This window comes from Argiope bruennichi, chromosome 9 (genome assembly GCF_947563725.1).
Source record: "Argiope bruennichi chromosome 9, qqArgBrue1.1, whole genome shotgun sequence".
Taxonomy (NCBI): Eukaryota; Metazoa; Arthropoda; class Arachnida; order Araneae; family Araneidae; genus Argiope; species Argiope bruennichi.
Genome location: NC_079159.1, coordinates 17,803,052 through 17,825,810, shown reverse-complemented (window position 1 = coordinate 17,825,810; position 22,759 = coordinate 17,803,052). Strand labels below are relative to the sequence as shown.

General features: G+C 26.5%; 1 protein-coding gene across 3 annotated transcripts in view; it reads right to left on the bottom strand.

The window, feature by feature from the left end:
• The window catches only part of LOC129984283 (sine oculis-binding protein homolog), a 253,535-nt gene that overhangs the window by 2,522 nt on the left and 228,254 nt on the right, over window positions 1–22,759 (bottom strand). The window lies entirely within an intron of this gene.

Genomic DNA, 22,759 nt, shown 5'->3' with positions numbered 1-22,759 from the left:
ATAAAATAAAATCACATGACACTATAATAAACTAAAAACGTAACTGTCCTAATAATCTATCATCTAATTCTAAATTGTTTTCACGGTGCTATAATCGTAATTGCACATTCTAATTTTTCCTGCAAATTGCATACATAATAAATAGAAATCTTTTTTTCTTTGCTTTCGACAAGGAAAGAAAACCATTTGATTCAAATTTTGCTGAAACAATGAAAATGGCTTGAATTTTATTGCAAAAATGAAATTTACTGTTGAAGATGCAAAAATATTTTGTAAAACTTCAGTAAATATTCAGAAGAAAATTACACGGCAATAAAGTTTATATCAGTAAAAAGATAACTTTTGAATTTCAAAATGATTTAGAAACCATCCTGTGCTGTATTATTTTCGAAAGCAATTGAATGAAAATTCCACATTCGTGTTAATTTTTAATGAAATGCTGCCAGGTCTCACCTTCCGAAGTATATTTATGCCAAATTCGGTAATCCATGATCAAACAACCTAGTCTAGAAAGTGTCAAAATGCGCGTACGCACACATACAATGATTCTTTCATATCAGTAGAGACTATTCAAATTTAAACAAAACTTAGATACCTTTAATTAAAATGAATATATTTAAAGAAAAGACATTTAATGTATGATATTTGAATAAGTCTCCTCAATCCAAATGTTTCAGAATAGTATTAAAGCTTGTTCGAATTACTGTTTAAGAAATTGGAAAATGGGAACCAGGAATATAAATAAAATATGGCAACTTGCAACTTAAAATGTTCATTAGCCCATTTTTTTGTTATTGAAATCTTATATTATCTTTTTTTTTTTCTATATTATTCAAACTAAGCGCATAATTGCCTCGCCATAATTTATTGCCATTTCACAGAAAACTTTACTTGTTAATAAGAAAGCCACAATGAACATTTTTCTTATTCCTAACTCGATCAAGAGATAAAACCTCGGTAGTCGTTTGGCAATTCCCATTTAAAGAACAGCTTGTTCGATACTCGATTCTATGCAAAATTCATTGTGCCTGTGTCCTTGTGAATGCTTAATCTGTCGAAGGTCAAACGTCCTAATGTTAGTTTGGTGCAGAAGTTTGGATAGATACTCAAAATTAGAGGTATCACCCACGCCATCTGCACAATGTTTAAAATTGCTAAGTCAACCCAAAAATAATTTACTTGCTATTTCAAAAATGGGCTCTTTAATTTGTTCGTGAAACATTTGATTACTTACGCATAACGAATGCAGGGAAATTTAAAATAACGAATTTACTAACTTTAAACTACACAAAAAGAAATTCTTTTCATTCACCAGAAAATTGCCTTCAACAGCAAGCAGGATTTTACTAACTTACACAGAAAGAAAATTCCTTTCATCCACCAGAAGGGATTCAAACGTTAACTTACGCAGAAAAGAAATTCCTTTATCCAAGAGCAGGGATTGACTAAATTTAATTTACACAGAAAGAAAATTACCTTCATCCACCAACCAGCAAGGATTCACTAAATTTAACTTACACAGAAAGAAAATTCCCTTCATCTAGCAGCAGGGATTCACTAACGTTAACTTATACAGAAAAGAAATTTCTTCATCCACCAGCAGGGATTCACTAACGTTAACTTATACAAAAAAGAAATTTCTTTATCCAACAGCAGGAATTCACTAAATTTAACTTACACAGAAAGAAAATTCCCTTCATCTACCAGCAGGGATTCACTAAATTTAACTTACACAGAAAGAAAATTTCCTTTACCTAACAGTAGGGATTTACAAATTTTAACATCCATAGAAAGAAAATTCACTTCATCCACGAGCAGGGATTTTTATCATTGCGATTATTTACAATTATAATTTTTCTCAGAAATTACTGTTTTACCATTAGCGACCAGTCACTGTCTTCTTCGGTTAATAGTTTAAAAATTTGTTTCAAATATTACAAAATAAATAAGTATAATATCTTTTAAAAAATGGTAAAATAAAAAAAAATCGGTATTTTTTTTGTGATATACTGATTAAATTATCTGCAATCTGAAGTATGAATACGTGTTAGCTCTATAGATTTGCAATTTCAAATAAGTAAAATAACCAACTAATATTACTAAAATTTCTGTTTTGAAACTTTAAAAACTTATAATAATCTTAAGTTGATAAGTTTTATTTATTTATTGGCCCAGAGCTACTAAAAGATTTTTTGCTCACAAAAATTTTCTTCGAAAGTTAAAAAAATTTTGTGACCCCATTAACATCAAAAAGCATTTTTCATAACCCAGACATAGGAAAATAGATAAGAAAAATCTTTAACTAATCATTAAAACTAAAGTAAATTAAAGAATAATTTTTAATTATTTTTTTCGTTGATTGTCTCATTTTTTAATTTATTTTTACATCTTTAGAATGCAACAATTTTCTCTGCAATCTAAAAATTGGAATCAATTCAAAGGAAAATGGAATCATAAAGGAAATTGGAATCAATTCAAAATGCAGATCCATTAACATTATTAAAAACGAATTTTTTTTAAAAAGCGAAAGTTATCCTTTTCAAATGGTTCAAAAGAATAGATGCTTAAAACCTGAGTAGTACTTGATTAATTTTAAGATTTCATCTCTTCATTAATTATTTACGATTCATCTTTAATAGATATTTAAATACGCTCGAGATGTTTCAATTTCATTTCAAGTCTAGAAATTGATTTTATTTTTCCTTTGAGAACGTCTTCAAATCACGAACAACTGCTTATTTAATTCTTGAATACGAAACGCAAAAAGTATTACTTGAAAAAGAATTGCTTAGGTCATACTTTAACATATAAAGAATCAATTTTATTTTAAATGAATCGCGATTAAAAGAGATCTCGCTTGATATCAGAAATTGAAATGGTCTTTGACTATATTAAATAAGCTAAATTTCACATTTCCTTCTCGAGAAATGGCAACGATGAGGAATAATTGTTTTATTAATCTCAACAGCGAGAATGAAAAAGATTATTAGAAAATACTTGATTAAAAAAGTGATGAAAAATTGAATTCTTATTTGCTTTGCTTGGTTTGGTGAAAAATGAAATTTTGTCTGCAGAGACTTTAGAAATCATAATTAAAAAATCTCAAATAAGTTTCAACGCTATTTAACCATAAAATTATTTTAATTATATTTTAATCGTAATTGTTTTTATTTCCTAATATGGATATTTTGTGAAAATAAAAACAATATATTAATGAGAGAAAACAAATAAAAATTTGTTCTTAAAAATAAAACTGAAATCATTCGATGAAATTCTTGCAAGAAATGACTATTTTAGAAAGAGAAGGAATTAAAAATGACTTTTAAAAAAAAGCAGAGGGGAGTGAAAAATTAAAAAGTTTCAAAAAATATTTTTAACTGTAATGTAAAAGTCATTATGAATTGAATTAAAAAAATATTAAAAGAATATAAAAAAATCATTAATATACTGGTCAAACTTTTATTGAAAGGCTTCGTATCCTCTTCCTTCCTTAATTTAAATGTCAATTACAATATTTTTGTCAGCTGAAAGTGATTTTTATATTTTAAACATTAATGAAATAATTTTAATAGTCTTCTTTTATGTATTTTTGAAAGATAAAAACACATGCAAACTATTTAAAAATTCAGAATATTTTCTTACGAAACTACATTGGCGAATAATTTTCTATTTTTTTAAAAAGAGTTTTTTCGTTGTGATTTATGAATTGGTGAAACTATATTTTAATTATGTTGTGTTTTTCATGATTTTTTTTGAAAAGGACTTCTTTATTGAGACAACCTACTGCTCACCAAATTTTCACGCCATCACAAGCAGGTCATTCGATCCCTACCGTTCAGATTTAGCTTGCACTAACCCAAATTCAAGACTTGCAGGACTCATGCAGTCCTTATAAATGCTTCAAAAACATAATAGTAGTAAGAAAATCTTTAATAAAAATAACCCGACTCAAATTTAAAAAAAAAAAAAAAAAAAAAAAAAATTCTGAATCATACTCCTGGACACATCAAACTTAAAGAAAAAAGAATCATGTCAAATTTGGCGGAAAGTTTTTAAGCTTTAGAGCTGCGTTGAAAACAAAGTTTGAAGTTTTTAACAAATTGGAAAGAAATGTTTTATTTTCTATATCAGTATAAATTCAATAAGTGACCATATGTAAATGAAGGTAATAGGCATTCATTCTTTTCGAATTTGAACACAAAATTCAGTTAAGTTTGCGATGCCTGAATTTTATAAATATTTGCCTGCCATATTAAAGAAAAAAAAAAGGAAAATTATTATATGAAATTATTTTCTCGTTTATAAGCCCTTATATGTGTGAATATTATTTTTGCTTATGAAAAAAATAATGATACGTCTCCTATCATATCCAGAATTGTTAGCAATCATCTTGGATCAGTTTTGAAATTGTCACTACGGATATAAAAAAACAAAAAAAGGCAAATTTTACCATTGTACTTATATTTTCATGATGTTTTTCGAAATAAAACTATGCTTCTATAAAAAAATGTTGCCCTTTTTTATCACTTACATTACATGGCCTAGATTATTATTAGTGTTTGATAATTTAGCACAAAACCAGCTCAGACGATGGAGCTTCGATCGTCCCAAGATTCAAACTGTTATCTTTCTGAGATGGAGGTTTTCCCATTAGGCCAAGACGACACAAACACCAAAAATAAAAAAAATCTGGAAAATTAAAGAAAACTTGAAAAATTTTAAGAGACCAAACATTAGATTAAACTGGATTAAGGCTCACATCGGAATATGCAGAAACGAGAGAGCAGATGAATATGCAAAGAAGGCTGCGCAGAAAGACCAAACAGATATTGTAGTCCCAAAATCATCCCAAATGTCAAAAAATGAAATTAGAAGAGATATGTCTATGCAGTTGCAGGATAAATGGATAATGTTATGCAAAGGACACATAACATATAAATTCATACAGGAACCAAAAATTATGAAAAGAACATTTCACTCTATGATAATGCAAATTATATCGGGGCATGGAAGGTTTCTAGAATATTCCTACATATAAAGGAAGGATGCAAGACAATACATGTATATAATGATATTTTAATGTCTAATTTAATCCTAATTAATTTTCAAAGTTTTATCTTAATTCAGCCCATATTAACTTCATTCTAAAATGTTCTCTTATTTCTTGATCCAATTCCACCTTTTTTTATTTAATCAATGCAACAGAAGCTCTGTAAAATTGCTGAGATCGACAAATTCCCACATTCCGAGTAAAGGGATAAAAATGTGTCGATCTAAGACATTCCTATAATTCCCTTACCTAAATCGACACGTGAAATGAAATCTCTATCAAAATTTCATAGTATAAATAACTCGAAAAAATATTTCTAGCCCTTTTTCGCTTTCTTCTGTTTTTGCGCCGAGCTGTGAACGGACGTGTTTTGTCCGCGCTTCTTGAACATAAATTTATGCCTCCCGGGATTGAATAAAAACGAGGTTTAAAAGTTAATAGTGTCCTCTCTCTTCGGCCTCTGCTTAAAAAATTATATTTACATGTGTATGTGGGAAAATAGGCTCAGTCCATCACTACATAACAGAATATGTCGAATTCAAAGAAATAAGAGAAAGACTCATTATTGGATAGTAATTTTAATACAATATTACAATATCCTGGAAATTTAAATATATTAAAAGAAATGATGAAAAAGGTTCTAATCTTTTACCAGAAGATTCATTAAACTTTGTTGTTCATTAGACGTTGTTTTCTTATACAAAAAGTTGGATGATTATTAATTATCCAACTTTTTGGTAACTTTATGATAATTAATAATCATAACAGCCAGTCAAAATAATCTCCGTTTATATGGCTTAGTCCTGTGGTAACGGTGTGACGGGGTGTAATTAAAAAAAAAAAAGAAATGATTAAGATGACACCATCCAGAGTTACATATTCGAAAACAATCAATCCTTTTTCAGAATTTAATTCTCTTTAAAAGAATCAAATCTATATATTCTTTACAGAGTAAAAATCTTTTATTATTCAACAAACCATTCAATTTATTTCCTTTATGTGAATCAGGATGAGAACACCTCAGGATGCTTTTATTAAATCTTATTTGTTTTTTTATTAAGTGTTATTTTTTATTAAATATTTGATTCAGATCTTTATTAACTTCTTCATCTATGAGTTTATTTAACCTTCTAATTAGATTATTCATATTATCATTTCAATCTTTATAATAACATAAAGAACACTTGAGATATTGAGGATTTACCAAGTAATTTTTACATTTGAAACAATGTAATATTTTAAAATAATTTTGGATTTAAGTACTGAAAATTCAATAATTTGATTCACGTGTTTGGCATGACATAACAATACAATAGGTTAAACATCACGGAGTGCTAACTGTAATCAGTTGGATGATATTTTATGTAACAAAATTTTTGTATTGAAACTTGTAAGCACAATGAAGTCAAATCTACAGCATGATTTATCAAGGGATATTGCTATAATAAATAAAATCATTAAATAAATAAAATAAAAGGAATATTAAGATAATTTTTTTAATTTAATTTTAGATTTAAGTACTGAAAATTTAATAATTTGATGCATGTGTTAGACATGACATTATAGTGCAAGAGGTTAAATGTCATTGAGAGCTAACTGTAATCAGTTGGATGATATTTTATGTAACCCAATTTTTGTATTGAAACTTGTAAGCACAATGAAGTCAAATCTACAGCATGATTTATCAAGGGATATTGCTATAATAAATAAAATCATTAAATAAATAAAATGAAAGGAATATTAAGATAATTTTTTAAATTTAATTTTAGATTTAAGTACTGAAATTCAATAATTTGATTCACGTGTTTGGCATGACATAACAATACAATAGGTTAAACATCACGGAGTGCTAACTGTAATCAGTTGGATGATATTTTATGTAACAAAATTTTTGTATTGAAACTTGTAAGCACAATGAAGTCAAATCTACAGCATGATTTATCAAGGGATATTGCTATAATAAATAAAATCATTAAATAAATAAAATAAAAGGAATATTAAGATAATTTTTTTAATTTAATTTTAGATTTAAGTACTGAAAATTTAATAATTTGATGCATGTGTTAGACATGACATTATAGTGCAAGAGGTTAAATGTCATTGAGAGCTAACTGTAATCAGTTGGATGATACTTTGTATAACAAAATTTTAACATTGAAATATCTAAGCATATACAATGATTCAAATCTGCAGCATGAATTATCAAGCGATATTGTTATAGCGATTAAATAAATAAAATAAAATAAATATTAAAGTAATTTTTTTTAAAAAAATATTATATGTTTTAAGAGAAATAAAAGAAAACGATTCTATAAAATTTTAATTACATACAAAACCTTTAAGTATGCTTTTAGAGAAATTACTCAGAATTGTTTTTATGATATTTGATCAATTATATGCATTAAAATCTAAATAAAAGAAATTATAGTAGAAGAAGTTAAAAAAAAATTATTATTTGAGATAATTATGTAATAAGAAAGAAAATATGATAACTCTAAGTTTCGAAGGGAGTAAATAATAAAATTGATTCATACAAAAACAATGAGATAAAAAGTTTTTCTAAAAATAAAATTAAAAAAGAAATTGTTGTTGATTTTTTCCCTTGGTAGAAAAAAACCTTTTATAATTATTTCAATGAATACAGTAATAATATTCTATTTTTACTGAGAATGAATATCATCATTAAACTGAAAAGTAATATTTTTGCTTAGACATAAATCGTCAAGCGATACTAAATTTAATTGTAAAGTTTTCAGTCATTGAAATAATAAAGAAAAATGAAATTAAAAAACAATTTCACATTAGAATTACTTACTCCAAGCAAAAACATAATTTTATATATTTTTTATCTATTAAAATAAAGCTACTTCCGAATCAAAATATTTTAAATGACGCAAAAATAATAAGATAGTTTTGTTTTTCTGAATCAAGATAATATAAAAATTTTCTTTTTTTGTTTATGCTTGAGAAAAATTAATTGAGCAGTGAAGAAATAAAATGATACCGTTTTATTATTAAAATATAAAAGTAAAATAATACATCTTTCATGCTTCTTAAAAAGTATATTTATATTTGCACAAAAAACAACAACAACAACAACAACAACTTCTCAATAAGAATATATTTTTAAGAAAATTTTACAAATTTCAATATTGATCTATTGAATTTTAAAATAAAAATAAAAGAAGAAAAAATGCCATGGATATAAAATTCTAAATAAATATTAAAACATTACCAATAAATTTAGAATCCTCAAATATTTAATATAAAAAAAAACCGTATTTTTCTCTTGTTTAAAGTTCAAATTTCAAAAAAAATCAATACATCCCTTTAATTGGATTGATTAAATGAATAAAACGATTTAAAGTCCATTTATCCATTTAACCAGAGTATGTATAACTTCAGTCGGAAAGTATAACTTCAGTCCAACCTATATGAAACATGGTATGATTATTATTAGTTGATATTAGTTGAAGAAAAGATTCAAAATTTTTAAAATACACAAATTAGTGTCAATAAAAAAATTCTCTATTAAATCATATGTAATAGAGAAATATTACTAAAACTTACCTAAACAGCATTTTGTCGATTGACTTTTAAAATAATTTGTGTTTCTTGATGTAAGTTTATAAAAGAAACATATCACTTCAAAAGAAGGGAAGTTCATTGTGATGTTATGAGTTACGAATATTTTAAACACAATTTTTTTTTTCAAATAATAAAACTTAAACCAAATTTATGTTATAATTTAACTAAAATCCGAAATTCAGCATTCATTTATATCTCTAAGTTGTAATAGGAAATTTGTAGTTCTTTTTATTTTCTTGATGCGGAATCAAGAAACGTTTTCTATAAATTTTATCACTGAACTTGCAAAAACTTGTATTTTAAAGTGTTTTTACTATAAAATATAATAGAGGATTAAAGAAGTATTATAGAAGAATTTTCTGCTTTCCCCAAGCAGTTTCTTTCTATTAATAAAAAGACTGCCGTCTAAGGTGTACAGAAAAATCATAAAATCCTTTTCACGTCTTTGTGTGTGTGTGTGTGTGTGTGTGTGTGTGTGTGTGTGTGTGTGTGTGTGTGTGTGTGTGTGTGTGTGTGTGTGTGTGTGTGTGTGTGTGTGTGTGTGTGTGTGTGTGTGTGTGTGTGTGTGTGTGTGATGTTAGTTCAGGACGTAAAGTCTTTCCTCAGACAGAGATTATTATAGCCTCTAAAATTATTTATAAAAAGCTAGCATCTAATTCAAAACATCATGGTATAATAATGTATTAAGCTTGGTTCTTCTTTCTTGTTTACATTTGCCTTGATTCATCAACTGTTGCATTCTGTGAGTAATGATTTTTACATCATACAATTAAGAAAAAAAATTCCATTCATAAAAACATAACCATGCCAATAAAAGAAAAGGCGATAAGCTTGAAAAACACAATGAAATTAGTTTGGATTTCATAATAATAATAAAAAGAATTATAGCAAATTACGTTTTAAATTTATTAAATTTAGAGAAAAAACAATACAGAAATAAAATGTTTGTCACTGAAAAGCTATTTTTTTACATTTAAGATTATATAATTTTCTTAAATAATATTTTCTGAACTTACGGAGGATAAATGATAACATAACATTTTAATTAATTAAAAAAATCAAAATTTAAGAAAGCACTTTATTAATGAACATATAATATCCAAGGAACAACTATGAAAGAAAAAAAAAATTGAATTTCTAGGTTCAACAATTTTTCTTGTTGAGCATTACATTCTCTGGGTTATGATTTTTTTATACTACGCAATTTACAGAAAATATGTTAAAATATCATATTTGTACAATTTTATTTTCTTGCATAAAAATATTAACAATAATCAGAGAATTTATTCTATATAAATAATATTAATAGCTCTTTCAAATGAATTTTATACCACCGTTTATTTTTATTATTTAAAGAACTCATAAATATCTTGCTTTTAACTATAGTACGGTTAAATTTATACTTAGTAGAAGCAAAATTGTCAGTGGCAAAGAAAAAACATAATGATCAAAAGAATACCAAACGTTAGCGGTATGAAAAGCAAAATAAATAAATAACATAATGTTTTTTCTATTTAGAATCAATTTTTTTAAATATTTTATTCATATTTAGAGACAATATAATTTTCATACTTAATCCTGAGTTTTTTGCCATTGCTAATGATAAGGATATGCAAATTCTGACTTATTTTTCTATGTTTAGCAGAGTTTTGAATAAGACATAATCGAACTAAAATTTTTGAAATTTTGTTTTATTTACAATTTAGGCTTAGCTTCAAAATCAAGCGATTGTGAGCAATTGATAAAGTGCACCAATTTTCAAATGCTAGTTACTTTTTCATGTGATATAATTTGATATACATATATATATTATAAAGATATAGGCAATAAATTATAAAAAAGCATTCCAATGAATAGGACGTTATAAGGCCTTTAAAACCAGAAGGAGTTATATGACTACCAAAAGAATGTTTTTAAATGTTAGCATAAAAACATTTTGTACAGAGAGACATTTGAACTACGTTACACAAAATATTCAATTTTAATTTTTAGAAACCTTTATTTTCACCGAACAAATGGCCGCCAAAGGAAGTAGTCATATAATATCTACATATATCAAGGAATGATGCATATTAATTAGAAACTTTATTTTGGAGTTAACAATTGTCATCAACATCTATATCTGAATAATCTATATCATCGACATCTATATCATCTTCTAATTTTGAACAATTTCAAAATTCGAAGGTTAAAAAAATGAAGAGATATAACGAATTTTTCTCATTTATTATTATTATTATTTAAATTTTCATTTAACTGTCTCAGCGGCATGTTACTGAAGATGGAATTTTGCAATCAAATTTTGTTTCATTCCTTATATTCTACAGTTCCTGATGTAATACATTAATCTACTTATCAGAATAGTCACTTGCTTATGCAATACAAAATTTATAAATTGTATACGTTAATGTATTCTTGGTGATAAAATACAATTTAATATTTTCTGAACCTAATTGTCAATATTAATCTATGAATTCAAATAAATTTGATTCTAAGAATGCAAAAAAGTGTAAGAAATAATTGATTTCAAGATTCAATAGCAATTGCAATAACTAATTAGAAATTAAAGACTGAAAAGTCGAAAATAATTACAATAAAAATTTTGTTGTTCAGTACACTAATAAACATGTGCTTTAAAAGACTGATTTTTATTCTTATCCCCCCCACACACACATACATGTTTTTAATTACATACCATTAAGACTTGGTGTTCTGGTGACTTTATATGCTTGCTTTTCATAAAGGGTTTTGAACACGGATTTTTACCTCTAAATAATATAAACGATTTCGCAAATTTATAATTTATATATTCCAGGGTATAATTTTAAGCCGCATTTTAGAAAAATAAATAGTTGTTTTTAGAATCAGGAGCAAAAATGTCAGGAGAAGAAAAGTTGAACATTACTTTAAATATCTTTGTTTTAAGCAATGAAAAAAATTTTTTAATAAATTTTAGAAATTACTAAAAATTTTTTAAGACATAATCATTTCAATATTAAAAAAATTCCGAATTTTTTTTTGTTTAAAAAGTATTTTAAATAATTGATGAACACAGCATAAAAATATTCTTAAAAATGAATTTTATTCTGCTATCTCTGTTATAAATTACACACTCGTGCTCGCGCAAGAAAGCAAATTTGGTGTATAATAAAAGAAAACTAAAGAAACAAAATTAAGATTGATAAACAACCCATAATTGCTGTGATTTTTAATTCTTTTTCTGCCAGAATTAAGGCAGTTCTCCTAAAAGAGAAATTGCATCAGGTAAAATATACATAAAGTTCTCTGTTATGTTTGTGTACATGATTATCTCTTGAAAAAAAAAGAATTGTAAAGAAAAAAAAAAAAAAAGATAAAAATCGCAACGGTAAATCGTGAAAATTGTTATTTACAGAGTAAAAGAAATGACATTTCGGAACTATTTATTAGAATCCGAAGATCAGATCTTTTTTTATGAGATGTTGAATTCTTTATAATCCCAAAAATTCCTTTTAGCAATTTTCCAGATATTAATTTCATGACTAACCGAAAACATAGCAAAATAGAAGAATCCAGATATTGATTACTATCAAGTTATTTTATTACCACTAAGATCTTTAGGAATTCAACCTAATTCGTATATTTAATGAAAATCAAGAGATGCTACACTATATATAAAAAGTTGGGGTGTAATGTTACAGGCCTCCTCGTGGAGCACCCTGGTTAACACTAAATCTGCTACGGCATTGCCCCTTTTCTTGTGTCTCTAGATCTAATGGCGTCATAGCCAATCTTCTGGATATTTGTAGTAAACAAATATATAAAAAGTATTTATTATAAGTAAGAAATAATGAATGTCTCGAAACATTTGGTTTCAAAGAAGTTTATTAGAATGAAGGACTAAAGATATCAATGCTATCCTATTCATATAATGAATTCAGAATTTAATTTTAGAAAATTATTTACATCATTAGTGGTTTTGTGCTTTAATTCCAGAAAAATCCACAAAAAATGGTGGGATCTAAGTTAATTTTCTTGGAAATCTGTAAATTGTTTAAATTTTGAGAGCCACAGAAAAAAAAATTGATCAGAAAAATACCTTTTAAATATTTTTATAGAAACTTGTGTTGAAATATATTTCTTTTTTTGTCCTAAATAAATATTTATGAATAATATTAACATGTAATGAAAAGATGATTAATCATACATTACTTAAGAATTTTCTAAAAAACTTCTTTTCTACACAAATATAATTTTTCAAGGCTATTTAGTAATAAAATTCGTTACATTAAAAAAAATGTACACTTAGCAACGATTACTAAGTAAAACATCTCTTTTCTTTTTTTTATTATAATATCATAAATTTGTAATTTGTTCCTTGTATACAGATAAGTTCTTCACTAGATACATCAAAAAATTTATGATATCCATATGAATTAAACCATTGCTATGCATAACCTTTAGATCATAAGGATCAAAGGACATAAGGGAGATAAAACGCTTATTAGCCTTTTAAAAAATTCATTTCACAAACCAATGAAACACAGTCAAGGTATGTTTTATGAAAACTAACCTTTTCCTTCAATTTTTAAAAAAAATATCTATGAACAGAAAAAAAAGAGGAAGTATTTAAAATTATTCGAAGCAAAATTGGAAAAGTGTGGAATACTTTTCACAAAATGGGAGTTTTAAAAAATGCAACAAGAAAAACTATTGCTGCTTGAATGAAATATTGTTTAATATTTTTTAATTAGAAAATCATTCTCAGAAAGTCCAACCTAAACAACTGTTTCCAGAAAAATTTGATTAATATTTGTTTCATATGATGTTTTATAAATCATTATAAAATCCACACTTACTCTGTTAGATCATAAATTCTGTAAAATGTTAATTTAAAAAACAATTGCATAGTATAACTATAATATGTTTAAATTAATTTTAGTTATGTTTTTACTAGAAAAACATTTAAAGAAAATGCGTCATAAACAGCCGCTTCTAGAAAAGCGTGATTGTATTTGCTTTATAACATGATCTTCATTCGTTATAAAACATGATTGATCTTGTTTTATATCATGATAATAAATCATTATATTACTTACATCTACTCTGTTTTTTAACAATTTGTTTGAGATAGGTCTTTTAAAAAGTGATTTCATGTTATTATTATGATACAAATGTGTTAATATTGGTAATAAAGCAAGAAATTCATATTTTTCGTGTTACAATTGGATTTAAAGATACGTATTTTAATTTTTAATCATTCTCCTTATAGTTTTAAATGCAGAAAAAGTACAAATAGTACGTTTCCCCTGCTTATATCTCTATTATTTCAAATGTATATATATGCAGTAAAGCAAAATAAGCAACTAAAAAATTAGACTAAGTAAAATGAATGAAAAAATTAGCATAATTATTTAGTTAATTTCGAATAAATAATTTTAACATTCAACATTCTCTTGATAGCAGAAAATAAAGCTCCAAAAATTCGTATTTTTTAGCATTTTATTAAAAGTGTAGGTGAAAGAAAAATATAATAAAACTCAAAATAAATAATGTCTATATGTCTATATAAAATGTCTATACAAAAAAGCATGCATACCGATATTTTGTAGTCCTTATAAAAACATTTCATAACAATATTAACAACTTAAATTTTAAACCAAATAAATAGTTATATTTATTTATTTCAGCAGGAGGATTTGAACTATTATTCAATATTTATAGACTTATATTCCTTAAGGATTATTTTTATATTGTTTGCATTCGTACACAAATAATTCACAAATTTATAAAGAAAATCTTCATGAATAATTTGCATAGTTGTTTGTTTCCAAAATGCTCGAATTGCTTTAAAATAAATACTTACATTTTTTTTTTGTCTAAATCTAAAATAAAGGGCAAGCAACTAGTCTTAAATAAGAAAAAAATTCACTACAAATACATCTTTAAAATATTATGAATAGCAGAATACCTTATTAAAAAGAGAAAAAAAAAACAGCTTTTATATATATATATATATATATATATATATATATATATATATATATATTTTAAAATTCCTGATTTCTATCACCTTTATGAAGATGATATTGATATTAGAGTCGTTTACTGAAATTTGAAATTTTTTTACAGTTTTATGTTTTTGAAAACAAATCAATGTATTAATGTTTTTTTTAGAATTATGATTAATATATAGATTCCATTTTAGTTCTAGAACAAATTAGTTGTTCAGATATTGTTCCACCAAAACAACCTGTTCTGATAGAACAAGGAAAAAGAAAACGTTTGTTACGAACTGGAGATTTTATCTGCTGCCGAGAAGATCATATTCATATCGTAAAAAAATTAAGAATATTATAAGAAGGTAAAAATTTAAACTTTTTCTCTCAGAATAAAGCAGCGTGGCCAACTATTGTGACGCAATAGAAGGACACACCTACCCTAGAAAAATCACGTAATCCCATTGGAACAACATTGTCTAAGCTGTTCATATTAAGATGAAATCAGAACAGCAGCGGAAATAGACTATTGCGTGCAATAATTGATCTCGTGTGAACGCATCAAAGAATATTCGTTGATAACATAAGAAATAATATCCGTTAAATATATCCAATCGTATTCGCTTTTTTAAAGATCTGCAATTATTGAATGAAAAATAGATTATGTGATTTCATAATTATGGAATTAAATCACAAAAAATATTAAAAACTTAAAATTTAAAAAAAAAACTAAAACTACAAAAAAAGATTAAAAAACAGACCTTAAAATATAAGAAAATCATTAATAAAATGTATACAAAATTAATAAAAGTGTATTGTTGTCAGCGTATTAAAATGTAAATAATTTGTTTATAAATCTGGAAATGATAAAAACGTGAAATGATGAAAATAATGATAGTAATATGTAGAAAAAGCGTCATAAATATGTATAAAAAAGAAATTCCTAAACATTCAGTAGAAGCAAATTAAAATATAAATGTGATTACAATTACAATTTACAAGAAGTGTTTCTATGTGAACATCGTGCTTTTGCAAGTGATATTTTGATTACCAGATTTTTGACAAGAAATTATTTTCTACATATTAATATACTGATGCAGGATTTTTTTTAATTGAAAAAAGAAAGTTTTAATGTTGAGGATTTTTATTTTCATTCACAATCCTACCATAAAGAAGAAAATTAATATTAAAAATCTTTAATCGTTAAAGCAATTAAGTCAGAAATTATAACTGAAATCACATGCCGTCTCTCTTTTTTTAAAAATTCAAATCAAAAATTAAAATATTTAACATTTTACCCTTTTTAAAAATTCTAGGAAACGTGTACAATATCTTTCAAGTAATCTATGGACACACAAAAAAATAGATAGAAGAAATATTTATCAAAAGTATCTATGATAGTTTCAAATATAGAATTCAATGTATTTTGAGTAGTCCAGTATATCAAAAAGTTCTTATAAATATTCTGTATATAAATTTATAGAAAATTAAATAAAAATATAATGACTATAAATATAATTATTATATTTAAAATATTTATATTTTGAAAGTGTAATGTTTACAATAGTGAGGTATGGAAAATCTTCATTCTCAAGTTTTCTTACAAATTTGACATTTTGAATTAAACAATTCCAAACTTGAAACTAAACTATATCGCATTCATAGTTCTAAAGGGTGTAAGTCAACCTTCTAACTCTCCGACCCGCCCTAAGGCACACGGATTTAAACCATAAAACTGAATGACCGGACCGCCGCAACAGCAATTGGCGGGAACTGTGGTTGAGTCCTAAGGGCCGCCACCGGCCACGGTACAACCCTCTCCGAAGGAAGTACGTCCCGTCATCGATGGGAGGAGCCAGATCCCCTACCTATTAGTGTACCCTCCAGGGTGGCGAGATCCAACCACCATGCCGGAAGCATCTCATCCTCATTTCGAGGTGCCCCCCCCCGAGGGTCTAAGACCAGCGAATGACTTGTAAAGAAAATTAAATTTAAAAAATTAATTAAAAAAATATCCTTATTTATTTGTTGCTACACAATTCGAGCAAAGCATGAAAAAAAAAAAAAAAAAAAAAAAACCGACCTCACATACACAAGAGCACGCCAAAATAAAAATAAATTAAAAATTACAATTATCTTGAAATCAAAAGCAATCAAGAATATTAGAAATAAAGTTTATAAGGTTCATTATTAAGGACAAAAATTGAAGACGCTTGATCATTGAAAGGTTTCAAACTTGTTAAGATAAATCCTGTTGGTTTTAAACGTTTGTGACAATTTAAAAGTTTCACTGTTGCTGTTGATTAAATTATGGAACCACTCTCCTTTAAATTCGTCAGCAATTTACTTATGTAATATTGGGTAGTGTAAACCCTATCAACCGAAGTTATTTTAGAAATTATAAAAATCAATATTTGAAATGCTTAATTCATAAAATTGGTATATGAATATTTTTAAGTGGAATAATTAAAAAAAAAACCCATAATTTTTCGCTTTCACGTATACAATGTACAATTATTAAAAATTCGAACGCGAAATTTTAACGAATTTCCATGCTTCTGGCCTCCCCGAAAACGAAACATGAATTTTTGGAATTACGTCCATCTGTCTATGAATATAATAACTTAAAAATGCTTTGAATTAGTCAGATGTAATTTGATTGATGATTTTTACAAGAAATTGTTAGATTTCTATTAAATTTGGAACGTAATGCGTTTCAAAGAAGTTTGTTTACCTGATTATCTGAACGCAAATTAACATAATTACTACAAAATGAAAGAAACTATATGAATAATATTTATTAAAGTATGGATTATTATCACATTTCATTTAATAAAACAAGTGGTATGGATTGACCGTCTGTCTGTCGGTGCTTTCGCATGAATATAAACCTGCTGATTCTAAAGTGCAATGAGATGATATTTGACATTTAATCTGGTAATTAGAAAAATCGATCTATGCCAAATTTCTATTTCATTTAATCTCAAAAAGTAGTTCAAAAGATATATTCGGTTATCTGGTACTTATGCAGTAACTTATATCAGCGATAAATCGGGAAAAATATTTCCAACAGACCGCATATTAATGGTTCTTCCGTAACTATTATTCGTCAAATGGTCAATAATACACAAGTACCAGTTTTCTTCCTTACACCAGAAAGCACGCAACACTCACTTTCAGGAACCGGAAAATAAAAACCTGAGCACTCAGGACGTACACGCCTTGTCAAAAGTCCATAATTTTTCGCGCAGTGGATATTGGGGTTGTATTTTTGTTAGAGAAAGATTCAAGGAGACCATTTACACTGATTTCATAAAAAGATCAATTCTTAGTCTGTAAATACCGATTTATAAGTAAATCACAAACCTAGCTATACAGAAATCAATTGTAAATTTAACTGGCCAAGATTTTTAGCATTCTAAAATATTAATAAACTAAAATTGTTTACTAAAATTACAAATTTAATTAGAGGAAGTATTTCAATGCAAAGACACCAAATATCATCGGTCCAGCTTTTGTTTTTGAGATATCGTGTACACATACGCATGAACAAATAAGTAAAAATATCTTATCTTTCCTTGATTTTGGTTCAAAATGTCTTTTTAATCTACAGTTTAACAGTAAAGATCACATATTGAAATCCATTCTTCAAGCTCGCGCATGACATTTCGCATAGATAAACTGAAGTCAATTAACCCTTTAATTTTTGATCTAAAACTTTATATGCATACAGAATTCCAATCATAAAAATGCCTGTTACATTTAATCCATTCTGTTTATTGCGCTTGTTGATTGATTTTGATCACTTTTATGGGAATAGAAAAATAAATAAACTTTCCTTAAGGGATTTAATCTAAAATTTGAAACAAATTATGTTTTTGATGATTTGATTGATCACATACAAAATTTTGTCTATCAAATAACTTCCGGTTTTGTGTTTTCGTTGAAGACAGACATAATTCCGTTAATTCCATAAATTACAGGATTTCATAGGAATCTAAAATATGGAAATCAACAAAATCATAATTTTGAATTACTTCAATGGTTAAAGATCTTAACTTCTGTACAAAAAAGTAAAAATACGACATTAACAATATTCACACAATAAAAACGCCAAATATCTTTTTTTCAATAATCATCGGATCTATGAAAACGGAGACACAGCAATCAAATTAGCAAAGCATTAGTTTCTGAAAAGAAAAAGCACTAGTTTTTTTAATCATCTATCTAGTACTAAGAATTATTTCCTCTCTAGTACTAAGAATTACTTAGCAGAAACATGAAACTAATTAAATTTCATTGACGTGAAGTTTCAACGAATGTTAGACATCAAAGATAGCATTGCTCTTACTTTATGAATTTCCTTTAATGAGTGCAAAAAACAAAAAACAAAAACGATAAAGGCATTTCTTTTTTAAAAATAAAAATATGTTTTGCAATTCATGTTATTTTAATGAGGTTCCCAATGGAAAAGAATTAAGTTTTCAATCATTGGGTTCGGAATTATTTGAAATTGCAAAAAATGAATATGGGAGATTATAAAAACACGCACGATCGATACAAGTTTTTTTTAAGATTAATTAATTACTTTTTGTTTGTATTGAAGTCTAGCCAGGCATAGGAATGTTTTGAGTGCTTTTTTTTTTTTTTTTTTTTTTTAAAGATTTTTTTCTTCTTTTTATTTATGATAAAAAATTGGGACAAAATGTTATTTTCCCTAATGGGTTTATAAATACCTGCAGGATTCAAAAAACAAAGGTGCGTCATAATTTAAAAAGCAATCATTGCAAAAAAAAAAAATTTTTTTTAGATTTACCTGAAAATTATTTGAATATTAATTTTTATGGAAATATGCCAAAAATGGCATCTGAAAAACTCTGAGTACCTAGCTTTTCAGATTTTTTTTTTTTTTTTTTTTGTATTTATAACCAATGTGAAATGAAAAAGTTTTCTTCCAGAATATTAAAATTAAAAACAACATCAACTAGAACGATTTTGCCATTGGTGAGGAAACTAATTGTTCTAAAAAAAAGTTCTTAATCATAAGCTTTTTGGCTTCGCAATTTTTTGTTCGAAATCTACAAAATAATTCTGCCAAATTTGATTTGCTTTCATATATCCCTTCTTATTCTTCTCTTCATATTTATATACACCCAAGAAAGATTTAGTTTAGTTAAATCAACGTACCGTTCTGTACAATAAAAGGATAATTTGAAGTGAATTCCATGTTTGTATTTGTGAGTGGATACCAGAACAACATTCGAAGAATTCCAGAATGATAAAATTAAAACCAACATCAACTAGAACGATTTTGCCATTGGTCAGGAGACTAATTGTTCTAAAAAAAGGTTTTAATCATAAGCTTTTTGGCATTCGCAATTTTTTGTTCGAAATCTACAAAATAATTCTGCTAAATTTGATTTCATTCATATATCCCTTCTTATTCTTCTCTTCATATTTATATTCACCCAAGTAAGATTTAGTTTAGTTAAATAAACGTACCGTTTTGTGCAATGCAACTATAATTTGAAGTGAACTTCCATGTTTGCATTCGTGAGTAGATACCAGAACAACATTCGAAGCAGCATATTTTTCTCCTAATTCTTATATCACACCCATTTAACAGATATTTTATCTAAACGGTAGATATAGCATATTCTACGGCGAGTGTGCTATATCTACGGCTATACCTAAGGATCTTCAGGGATTCATGTTTCAAACATGTGATTCTCAAGCTCCAAAATGAGATCGACCTATCTTCAATCCCTTCTTATTTTTCTCTTTAGATTTATATTCACCCAAGTAAGATTTAGTTTCGCTAAATTAACGTACCATTTTGTACAATGGAATGATAACTTGAAATGAAGTTCCATAATTGGATCCGTGTGTAAATACAAGAATAACATTCCAGACTGTATATTTATCTCAATTCTCATATCACATACATAAAATAGACATTTTACTCTAAACCGTAGATAGAGCACATTCTACGGCCGTTGATTGTGCTATATCTACGGCTATACGCATGGATCTTCAGTAATTCAGGTATTAAACACGTAATTCTCAAGCTCCAAAAAGAGATCGTTTTGTCTTCAATCTTTTTTATTCTTTTCTTTATATTTATATTCACTCAAGTAAAGAATTAATTTAGTTAAATTAACATACCATTTTGTACAATGCAAGGATAGTTTGAAATGAACAACCATATTAGAATCGGTGGACAAAAACACATTTGAAGTAGCATATTTGTCTTCAAATTCTCTTATCAGACATTCTCCCATCTCCTATAAAACATTTTTACTCTAAACTATAGATATAGCATATTCTACGGTCGTAAATACTGCCATTGAGCGTGCTATATCTACGGATCTTCTGATTAAGGTTCCTAACATGCAAATTCTCAAACTGCAAAACGAAATCGACCTATCTTAAATCCCTACTTATTTTTCTCTTTATATTTCTATTCATCCAAGTAAGATTTAGTTTCGCTAAATTAAAGTACCGTTTTTTACAATGAAATGATAACTTGAAATGAAATTCCATATTTGGATCCGTGTCTAGATACAAGAACCAAATTCGAGGCAGCATACTTGTCTCCTAATTCTTTTATAACACCCATAAAACAGACATTTTATCTAAACGGTGGATATAGCACATTCCACGGCCGTAAATGCAGCCGTTGAATGTTCCTATTATATCTGCGGCTATACCCACGGATCGTCAGTGATTCCGGTTCCAAACATGTGATTCTCAAGCTCCAAAACGAGATTCCGCCATGATGACAACCTAGTCTTATTATTGGGAATTAATTGATACTTTTACAACATTTGAAAATAATTTTTCAACTTTTCGATAAGATGTTACTTAATTAAATGTTTTTAAAAAATATATATTTTAGGAAATTAAGCCAATCTCATGAATAAATTTTGAATTTGGAAATTCTTTTAATATTTGCATAATAGTAAAGTCATCCAAAAAATGTGATCGATGAGCAGTAATTGCTTTAGATGTAAAAAATATCTATTTTCCTTTCATTCTGAAATGGCTACAAAATTTAAATCATTATTTCATACGTTTCTTCAGTTTTCAAATGGTTCAAAATCATGAAATCCATTCTAAAATAATCTTCGATTTGTTATGAAACGGAGTAATATAAATAACGTCATCTAAACCTAAACATAGAATAAAATTTATCTTTAAAAATTACTCTGATATATCTATATTACTAGGAATCCTCAAATTATTATTCGAAAAAAGGCATCTTTCCTGCGATGACATTCCTTCTAAAAGAGATACTTTTTTAATAACTGATTAAATAACTATAATCATTAGTAAAAATTTTAGAAAAAAAACATTTAAGAACAGAAAGAACAAAAGAAGATATGTTATCTCTTTTTACATTTTCTCCTAAAATCAGAACATGAAAAGAAGTCGGTAAATGTTGCTTTTGCATTGACTGTCTTACTTAACAACACATCATTTATTTATTATGTATAATAAATTGTGATTGCCTGAGCTTAATATATTCCTGTTCTTCGATTTATTATCCTAAGAGATTTAAATAAAAAAAATAAAGATTAAATTACGTAAATAAAAAAATAAAGATTAAAAATGCAGATTATCTCAATGAATTTAATCGATAAAAAAACATTTAGAAAGGAATTTAAAGTCCCATTTTTATCTTATAAATCTGAACGAGAATCAGCAGGAAAAAAAAATAAGCATATTTATGTGTATATTTTAGCTTTGCTAATGATTATCTATTTATATTAGCTCTAAAATTCTCAATTTATCGCTGGAATCTCTTTTAAGAAATTTTATTTTCCATGCAATATACTGAGAAATTTAAAAACAAGACAACCAATATTGGTTAATCTTTTAACATTTCAAAGTTAGATGAAATTTGAAGGTATAGAATTATTAACAAATTAAATTTAGATATAGCCACAATACTATAAAATGAAATCATGTCGTTTTTTAAAATTTATATCTAAGGCAATTGGTTAATATATTTATAATAAACTTCGGCTTTTAGAAGCTTTCATCGAATTCCTAAATCGCATGTTTCTAAATTCTGACCGATTAATAATTCAGTCAGAATTTACTAAATCGTTACGGACATTTATTTATCGAATTTATATTT